The 11,043-nt window shown below is 34.1% G+C and overlaps 1 long non-coding RNA gene across 1 annotated transcript; it reads right to left on the bottom strand.

Moving 5' to 3' along the window:
• Positions 1 to 3,392: 3,392 nt before the first annotated feature.
• LOC123988446 lies at positions 3,393 to 5,571 on the bottom strand. Its single transcript, XR_006830063.1, has 4 exons — positions 4,947 to 5,571; positions 4,487 to 4,731; positions 3,985 to 4,163; positions 3,393 to 3,580 (listed from the first exon to the last, which is right to left on the bottom strand). It is a non-coding gene; the product is annotated as an uncharacterized LOC123988446 (long non-coding RNA).
• Positions 5,572 to 11,043: the final 5,472 nt, after the last annotated feature.

Genomic DNA, 11,043 nt, shown 5'->3' with positions numbered 1-11,043 from the left:
TTGTACGTGCCTGTCACCCGCCTGACGAGGCGCCCTAATACTTCTAGCTCTCACGTCTAATCTTAAATTCCAATCTTGATAACACAATTCTAATATATGCTCCTTTTTCCGAACACCTACTTCTCTCTCTGGAAACAAATTTTGAAAGCAATCCGCACCAACTTTCTCGCGCGGAAATTGTATCTAATTACCTCCGTATTTAATGATAAGTTTAAAATTCAAGGTTTGACCCGTATCAACTCTCAATTACAATATTATCGCGGTCTTCAACTACGGATCACCAATTCTAGTTCCCTGCCAATTTTAGATTTTGTTGAACTTTGAACTCTATTACATTTTTCAAATTTCATCTTAATCAATTTAATCAAATTTAATTTAAATCGCATTTTCTGCGACGTACGATCTCCAATTAGCGCCCTCGAATCTCGGACGCATTATACTCGCGTCTCGGCTCTCCTCCGGATCCCGACTCGCGGCTTCTTCTCTAATCTCCTCCCCGGCGCTCGTTCTTTGCAGCATCCCGTGCTTGATCTTTCCCTCTTGCTGTACCTGCTGGGCAGTGGAGCGAGATCGATCGGCCCGATTCTTCCTCTTGCTGGCCGACTCTCGACGAACAATGACCCTATCTACTCTGTTTTTTTGGACCCTCCTGCTGTACGCGAATATGTAGCTCCCTCCATGCGGCATCTCCTACACACCCACTACACCTTGATAGTCAGGCACGGGTACTTTTCCGACATGACTCCCGCGCTCGATAGCGTGCCCCTGCATATTTATTTTTTGTCAGCTACGCTTCACGTGGACAATAAAACTCCGACTTCTTTATTTTCCTTATTGTTTCCATTCTCCTTTGTCTCCTTCTGGTCGCTCGAACAGGCCTCTTAGTTTATGCTACTGCCTTACTCTGTTTTACTGCTTCACTGTACTCTCACTCTATTACTCTATTATTCCTTGCGAACTCGCACCGCTTTTACCCTACGTCGCCTCCTTTAGCGCCTTGCTCCTCATTGCCAGTTTATTACCCATCACCTACTTTATCGCCTACCCTACCCGACACCTGGTACAGCTTAACTCCAAATGTACCGTATGCCGCTTTACAAACTTTTCGCTTACAGCTGTTTCTGGCTGTTTTTCGTGTCCCACTTGGACATCGACCGATTGGACGCGTCCCGATTGGACGGTCCCGATTGGACGCGTTCCTTTTGGACGCCGCACAGTGTGACGTTTGGCCGATCTAGCGGGACAAAAATATTGCGCCAAAGAAATACTAAATATCGTTGGTTTTATTGGTTTTTCTATTAATCAAAAGCATGATACGTAATTAAATATTGATAATTATATATATTTATGAACTTATTTAACATTTATACATAAAATAAGCATATAAAATGATTAAATAAAATTTTTTTTTTAATTTCTCTTTATTCTGTACATTAGACAAATATACAGAATTATACAGAAATACAAACAAATATACAGATATATAGAAATACAAACAAATATACAGATATGCAGAAATATACAGGACACAAATATAGCATACGATGACAAATACGGTTCTTTACCTGTTCCGTATTTTTCCTTCAATGATTAAAAGGTCCTGACAATTGTATGCGAGGTCTCTTTATTGAAAAGGTTAACGTTTACAGTTCTTATGTGTACATATTATTCGTTTTGGGGATACTTAAGGGCATTTTGGTATATACGATGTACCAAATTATGTTTATAATCGCTCTCACAAATAGGAATTAAATATTTATTATGTAAGAAGTACATAGCTATCCTTCTAGAATCATATTATTATGAATTATTTCAGAAATATTAACTTTGTCCACGATTTCGAGCGACTTCGACAGTGTGCATCCCTTGCGGGCGCGACAATAAACAAATAAAAACGATAGATGTCATTGTTTGTCTGCAATGCCCTTTCAGATTTACATTGCTTATGATCCTAGCTTTCGATACAAGAAGTATGAACGTTGTATAAAATGGTATAATATGTTAAAAATCTACTTACATTTCGAAATAGAGTTTAAATTATATGCTAACCATTAGGAAGGTTTAAAAGACTAATAGAATGCTATTTCAAAAAACGACAACTATGAAACATACCCCGAAGGACAGAAGATAACACTACATATATACAAGAATCGATATTGGATACTAGTACAATGCAATTGTCGATAATCTGAAGCGTGGAAAAAGCGCTCGTAGGAGCACTTGCGCCAAACTACGTATTCAGATCCTATTTACAGATCATTATACATTATATTTTACATTAATATTTACATTTTCTGATGAAATGGACATTCTACTATTGATATATAATATCATTGGACATATCTGTGTCAGTTGCAAAATTGATTTTTGTCCCGCTAGATCGGCCAAACGTCACACTGTGCGCCGTACCGATTGGACGCGTTCCTTTTGGACGTCGTGCCGTTTGGACGCCGTGCCGTTTTGACGTCGTGCCATTTGGATTCGTGCCATTTGGACGCCATATCTTTTATAATCATTGCCTTTGGAAATCGGCAGATGGTGTTATTGTTTGTCGATTTAAATTCCTTTGCTATTTGAATGCGTATGCATGCTAAAGTATATGATTACATATATCTAACGATAAGGTCAAGTGGTTGTGTGTAACGTTTGACAGATATAGGTTATAGTGAAAAACATGTGGTAATTGAATGCAGTTACTTTCTTACAAGATATATCAGGAAGTATGTTTAAGGTAAAAGAAATATTAAACCTTATTTTGTTCAATACATTCTTTATTGCAAATTAATGTTGTTGTGGACAATGTATCAATATATAATAATACGATTTCTTTTTCTTTATTTTCAGCATTTATTCAGACATTGATGAGGAAATTTAAACCAATAAATTATGCAGTAAAAAAATTGTATAGATCCATTAAAGAAATTAAACAGTACGGAATAAAATAATAGGACAAATAAGAATAATGTACCCAGAAAACAGATGCAATTACATTCTCACAGGATATATCAGGAAATATGTTTGAGGTAAAAGAAATATTAAATCTTATTTTCTTTAATACATTCTTTATTCCAAATTAATGATGTTGTGGACAATGTAACAATATATAATAATATGATTTCTTCTTCTTTATTTTCAGCGTTTGATCAGACACGGAGGGGAAAATTGCAACAGAGATATTATGTAGTAGATGTATTAAATAGATACAGTGCAGAAATTATTCGAGCACGAGCAGTATTAAATTAGATAAGTTTGTCTTGCACGTTATAGACTTTAAAAACAATGTAATACCAGCATATTTCAAATAAATTGTTTAATAAAAGTAGATAAAACCCTTAAACTTTAACTTCCTATTCTAATTTCCTTAATATAGAATTTAAGTTACAATTCACAGTGTTTTCTTCTACTTTCAAATAAATAGTTTTACCAAGTAATCATTTATAAAAAAAATAGTTTGAAACAGAATTTCTATTTCACTATTCACTTGTATCTTTTTAATAGCGCTTGTATAGTGTTTAGAAGTCTTGAATTTGTCTCAAACGAGTTGAACAGTTGTATTGAAATATTCCATTCTGAATAAATGCTGAAAATAAAGAAAAAGAAATCATATTATTATATATTGATACATTGTACTCAACAACATTAATTTGGAATAAAGAATGTATTGAAGAAAATAAGCTTTAATATTTCTTTACCTTAAACATATTTCCAGATATATCCTGCGAGAAAGTAATTGCATCTGTTTTCACAATACGTGTTTGTTATTTATCCTAGTATTTCATTCCACGCTGGAAAATATCTTTAATGTACCTATTCAATTTTTGTACTTTATAATTTTTTGGTTGTATGTTCCTCATCAATGGCTGAATAAATGCTGAAAATAAAGAAAAACAAATCATATTACAATATATTGATACATTGTACTCAAAAGCATTCATTTGGAATAAAGAATGTATTGAAAAAAATAAGATTTAATATTTCTTTTACCTTAATCATATTTCCTTATATATCCCGCGAGAAAGTAATTGCATCTGTTTTCAGAGTACGTTTTGCTCATTTGTCATATTATTTCATTCCGTAGTGTTTAATTTGTTTAATGTAACTTTTCAACTTTTCTACTCCGTAGTTTTTTGGTTGTAATTTCCTCATCAACGTCTGAATAAATCCTGAAAATAAAGAAAAAGAAATCATATTATTATATATTGATACATTGTACTCAACAACATTAATTTGGAATAAAGGATGTATTGAAGAATATGTACAAGGTTTAATATTCCAACTGTAATATTCCATTGTTCACGTTAATTGGAAAAAGGATTAAAACATTCAGAAACAAAGAAGACTTATGGAGAAAAGATAGAAAAGCATATTCAACTACTTAATGCTAATGAATTAATGTTTTATTTCACCATAGGTAAATATAACCTCAAATCTTACAAAACGGAATTCACTAAATTTCTTGACAATTGTAATAGATAATATTAATTACATGTAGTCCGACAATATATTGTGCCTGTTAACATTTATTTTTGTTGGTAATCTCCAGTACTCCAAAATTTTCTAGCGAAACACGTAGCACATGACAAAACGTAACGCGTTATGCAGCTGACGCGATATAACTGTAGAAATCAATAGGAACCGATGATTCCACTATTTTTCCATGCATTTTCACGATCAACCCCTTTTTTACCGAAAATCACGAGTACTTTCCAATTTGTTAACGTGGGAAGGTGCCTATCATGAAAAATATGTTATTCTAAATATGACGCAATAAAATAGTAAAAAATCGAAAAAATCATTATTTCCACTATTTTTCCATGTATATTCCTGATCGTCCACTCTTTTTACTGAAAATCGCGAAAACTTTTCACTTTTTCAACGAGGAAAGGTGCTTATATTCATATATGACGCAATAAAATAGTAAAAAATCGAAAAAATCAATATTTCACTATTTTTCCACGCATTTTCATGATCAACCCCTTTTTTTACCGAAAATCACAAGTACTTTCCAATTTGTTAACGAGGGAAGGTGCTTATCGTGAAAAATAAGTTGTTCTAAATATGACGCAATAAAATAGTAAAAAACTGAAAAAATCATTATTTCCACTATTTTTCCATATACATATTTGCATGATCGACCACTCTTTTTACTGGAAATCACGAATACTTTCCAATTTTTTAACGAGGGAAGGTGCTTATCATGAAAAATAAGTTGATCTATATATGACGCAATAAAATAGTAAAAAATTGAAAAAATCATTATTTCCATTATTTTTCCATATATTTGCATGATCGACCACTCTTTTTACTGGAAATCACGAATACTTTTCAATTTTTTAGCGAGGAAATGTACTTATCATGAAAATAAGTTGTTACGTAAACGGTTCAATAAAATTGTAAAAACCGATAAAATTGACAATTCGACTATTTCTCCATACATTTACAGATGTCCAAGTAAGAGCAAACTGAAGGATGAATCGCTTATTTCATGAAGCAAATACAGTCAGGGAAACTACGTATAACTTTTGACAGGTATAGGTTAGAGTGAACCATATCTTGAAAGTACTTATCGAATTTCATATTGCAGGAAGTAGAATGCAGGATCGAATAATGTTGTCCAGTAATAAATACGCAAAAGTTTATTTGAGTTTAATAGAACTTTTTATGTTGCTGACAATGGCATGGCATGGTACGTACATTCATACGTACACTTGGCTACTCTTCCTAAAGTAGCATGTATCTCTGTACAAAAAGAAAAAGAGCATATAACAGTGGCTTTTCAATAATTGAATATGACAATCAAAATCAAAATGGGGGTATATTTGCCATTATTTGGTACGTAATTTGGTGGATTCCAAGTATGGGTGCAGTTGAATATAATGTATCAATATATAATAATACGACTTCTTGTTCTTTTTCTATATTTTCAACATCTGTTCGCACATTGATGGAAAAATTACAACCACAAAATGATGGAGTTGAAAAGTTGAATAGATACATTAAAGAAATTAACCAGCGTAGAATGAAATACTAGGATAAATAACAGAAACGTACTTCGAAAACAGATGCAATTACTTTCTCACAGGATATATCTGGAAATATGTTTAAGGTAAAAGAAATATTAAACCATATTTTCTTCAATATATCTTTTATTTCAAATTAATGTTATTGAGTATAATGTAGCAATATATAGTAATATGATTTCTTCTTCTTTATTTTCAGCATTTATTCAGATATTGATAAGGAACTTACAACCAAAAAATGATGGAGAAGAAGAATTTGATAGATACATTGAACAAATTATCCAAAGAAGAGGATTATTAAATTAGATAAGTTTGTCTTGTAAATCATAATGTCAGAATATTTTAAATAAATAAATTAATAAAAGAAAATGAGACCTAATTTGTAATTTCCTGGTCCAATTTCCTTATTGTAGAATTCAATTTACGGTTCGCATTGTCTTCTTGTAGTTGCAGATAAATACTTTTGTCGAGTAAAAATTGATAAATAAAGAAAAGAAGTTATAATATTGTTGTAGTTACTTCACTCTTCACTTTCATCTATCTTGTATCAATTGTATTGTATTTACAAATCCCAAATTAATTTCATCCGACTACAACAGTCCAACTGAAATATTCCACTATTCAGATCAATCAGAAAAAGTATTAAAACATTTAGAAACGATCTTGTTCTAAGAAGACTTATGGAGAAAAGATAGAAAAGGAAATTCAATTATTATGAATTAGTTTCATTTGACCATAGGCAAATATAACCTAACATCTTACAAAACGGAATTCACTAAATTTCTTGACAATTGTACTAGATAAAATTAATTACATGTAATCCGACAATATATTGTGCCAGTTACAATTCGTTTTCTTGATAATCTCCAATATTTCAAAATTTTCTAGCGAAGCACAGAGAGGTTTTGTTATGCTCCTGTCGAAACCGGGAGTGTTACTTTCTCAAACTGTCAGCTGCTGTCAGCTGTCCGCTAGGCCAACAAAACATGAGATGATGTCGTCTCTGTCAGTCATAGATCGGCGACGTCATCGGGTCAACATCCTCGCCAGCTGATCGACAACTTAGTAACGACAATTTTCGGAAGAGTCGACTTTCGAGAACTTTAAAACATCTAGTAACTGGAATCTGTAAATATTACAGAGATGTCACATTACAAAATGCTGGTTGTGTTTTTTGTAGTTTGACACATGTTAAGTTATATGTGTATAAATTACGAATTTTCCAATCGAATATTATCAAAGTCTCAAAAGAAGCAGTGGATTCCAAAGCATAAAATTAGTGTTTTTGGAATTTACGTGTTAAATACTGTTAATGAGATCGGGTCACGGAATAAATATATATGGATGTGTATTTAGATTAATAGATTTAATATCATAATAGCATAATAATGGCATACCATCGATATTTTTGAATTCTACACATCAAATACTACTGAAGTGTCAAAAAGGGTTAAGAATTTAACGTCTCTCAAAATGAAATTCAACCAATGCTCGTAAAAAGGTGCCTGATTTGTTATGTCTATAATGTCAATAATGTTATTACACTAATAATAGTGTGTCCAATATAAAAAAGGAACATTCTTTCAAATGCGTGCTTTTTTCAGTTTTTATTATTCCATTATGTCATCTGTGTAGCAACTTATCTACCATGATAAGCACCTCTCCTCGTTCAATAAATAAAAAGTACTCCAGATTATCATTGAAATAAAATGTTGTTAACGTACTACATTGTTGGCCTACCATTAATTAATATTATCTAGTATAATTGTTCAAGATAATTTCGTGAATGACATGGTAGAAGATCTCAGATTATATTTACCAATAACGATATGACTGACTCTCTTTTCTAACGTTCTGTCCATAAGTCTTCTTTGACAAGATTCTTTCCAAACGTTTTAATATCATTTCATATTCGACTTGGCAGTGGAATATTTCAATAGAACTGTTCTACTCGTTTGAGACAAATTCAAGATTTGTAAACAATACAAGCACTATAAAATAGATAAAAGTGAATAGTGAAATAGAAACTCTGTTACAAATGATTTTTTTTATAAATGATTACTTGGTAAAACTATTTATTTGAAAGTAGAAGAAAACACTGTGAATTGTAACTTAAATTCTATATTAAGGAAATTAGAATAGGAAATTAAAGTTTAAGGGATTCATCTATTTCTATTAAACTATTTATTTGAAATATGCTGGTATTACATTGTTTTTAAAGTCTGTAACGTGCAAGACAACCTTATCTAATTTAATACTCCTCTTGCTTGAATCATTTCTGCACTGTATCTATTTAATACTTCTACTCCATAATATCTCTGTTGCAATTTTCCCCTCCATGTCTGATCAAACACTGAAAATAAAGAAGAAATCATATTATTGTATATTGCTACATTATACTCAACAACATTAATTTAGAATAAAGAATGTATTGAAAAAAATAAGATTTAATATTTCTTTTACCTCAAACATATTTCCTGATATATCCTGCAAGAATGTAATTGCATCTGTTTTGTGGGTACATTATTCTTATTTGTCCTGTTATTTTATTCCGTACTGTTTAATTTCTTTAATGGATCAATTCAATTTTTTTACTGCATAATTTATTGGTTTAAATTTCCTCATCAATGTCTGAATAAACGCTGAAAATAAAGGAAAAGAAATCGTATTATTATATATTGATACATTGTCCACAACAACATTAATTTGCAATAAAGAATGTATTGAAGAAAATAAGGTTTAATGTTATAACGTTATATTACTTATATTATATTATATTAATTATATTAACGTTATATTATGTTATTAACGGTATATTAAAACGTTACACACAACCACTTGACCTTATCGTTAGATATATGTAATCATATACTTTAGCATGCATACGCATTCAAATAGCATAGGAATTTAAATCGACAAACAATAACACCATCTGCCGATTTCCAAAGGCAATGATTATAAAAGATATGGCGTCTAAATGGCACGAATCCAATTGGCACGACGTCCAAACGGCACGGCGTCCAAACGGCACGACGTCCAAAAGGAACGCGTCCAATCGGTCCGGCGTCCAAAAGGAACGCATCCAGTCGGCACGGCGTCCAAAAGGAAAGCGTCCAATCGGGACCGTCCAATCGGGACGCGTCCAATCGGTCGACGTCCAAGTGGGCATCACTCGTTCTCTACCGTCCTTTTTCCCTATTCCTCCATTTATTTCTTTATTTATGTTTTTATTTCTCCACTATTTTCACCTTTTACATTCTGCTCAGGATTCACACCCATTCTTACTGTACACATCTGCTTTTACTTTTAAACTTTCAGTTTCTATGTGTTATGTTATCTTAATTCAAGATTCTCAGAATCCCCTTAATTTCAAGTACAATTCTTCTCCTTGATCACCCATTTTAGCCTCCCCATAACTTTAATTCTAAGATAACGAGCATTTATTCATCTACACCGCATCCGCACAAATTATATTTAATTACTTTTAGACTACGATTCCCGCGATCAACTCTACCCTCAATTTAAATTCAATTTAAAATCCAAATCCAGAACTCCTCCCGGGTCTCAAGTCTAACATCAACACAATTTCACAACCCCAAATCATAAAGCTTAATTTGTCACTAATCTTAAATCCTGGAAACTTCTAGCTCTAACACATTTACTGTGGAGGACTACATCTCATCCTCCCCTGGAGGCGGGGGGTTACAGAATACGTTTCCAGTCTCCTTGGCTTGTCGTAAAAGGCGACTAAAAAGGAACCGCGCGCGAAGCCCCTTCAGATCGGCAGCATCGGACCCTTCGTACACGAGCACGGTTCGCTCGCACCCCCTTTAGACGCCGACCGACGGCTCACCCACTGACCCAGTTTCGTCCGCTACCTGCGAGCGGGTGACGTAATCCGTTCATCACCCGCTTGTACGCGCCTCTCACCCGTCTAACGAGGCGCTTAAAACTGCTAGCTTTCGTGCTTAATCTAAAAATCCAAATTTCGCTAATCCAATTTTAATACATGCTACATTTTCCATACATCTACCTCTCTCTCTAATAATTAATTTTGAAAGCAATCTGCACCAACTTTCTTTCGCGAAAATTGTATTTAATTACCTTTAAAATTAATTTTCGTGGCAAATTTAAAATTCAAGGTTTTGGTTCGTATTAATTCTTAATTATAATATTAGTGTGGTTCTTCAAACACGAAACATCAATTCTAGTTTTCTGTAAATTTTAGATTTTGATAAATTTTGAATTTTATTACATTTTAATTTCTTTACATTTCATCAATTTAATTAAATTCAATTAAAATCGCATTAACATGACGCGCGATCCCCAATCAGTGACCTCTAATCTCGGACGCATTACGCTCGCGTCTCGGCTCTCTCCCGGATACCGACCCGCGGCTTCTTCTTTGATCCCCTCTCTCGCGCTCGCTCTTCACAGCATCCCGAGTTCGATCTTTCCCCCTCACTGTACCTGCCGGGCAGTGGATCGAGACCGGCCGGCCTGAACCTTCCTCTCGCTGGCCGACTCTCGGCGAACCGCGACCCTTCTTACTCTTCCCCTTAGGTTCCCTGATTGAATCCGCACTATACGTAGCGTTTCGCTTACGGTGCCCTTACACACATGTAGTATAGAATTGAATGAACTGAATGGATGGATGAATGCATGTGACAAACGACACGAGCGTTCCGAGCGCTACCGCGTGCTCTCGCATGAGCATTCCTTCGTTCGAAAAATTTTTCGCGTCCTCTCCCACGCCCGGAATTCGCCCATCGAGAGGCTTAGCTCGTCCAAATGCTTGTTGCGGCCTCTGGTGACCAAGCGGCTCAGCTCAATCCTACACATCTCCTGCGGAAACATACGGGTAGGGAAAAATGATTCTGCAAGGATAATGCACAGTTCCGGCGGTGTGTACGCACAGCGGCTGTAGAGTGTCCACCAACGCACTCTATACCTTCTGTGGCTAAATGAAATCACCGTCGGTCAAAATAGCCTGCGTTATAAGTGGAGGTGCGCTGGGGCTTAC

Source organism: Osmia bicornis, chromosome 14, assembly GCF_907164935.1.
Source record: "Osmia bicornis bicornis chromosome 14, iOsmBic2.1, whole genome shotgun sequence".
NCBI lineage: Eukaryota > Metazoa > Arthropoda > Insecta > Hymenoptera > Megachilidae > Osmia > Osmia bicornis.
Note: the sequence above shows the minus strand (reverse complement) of the source record. Positions and strands in the feature narration are given on the sequence as shown.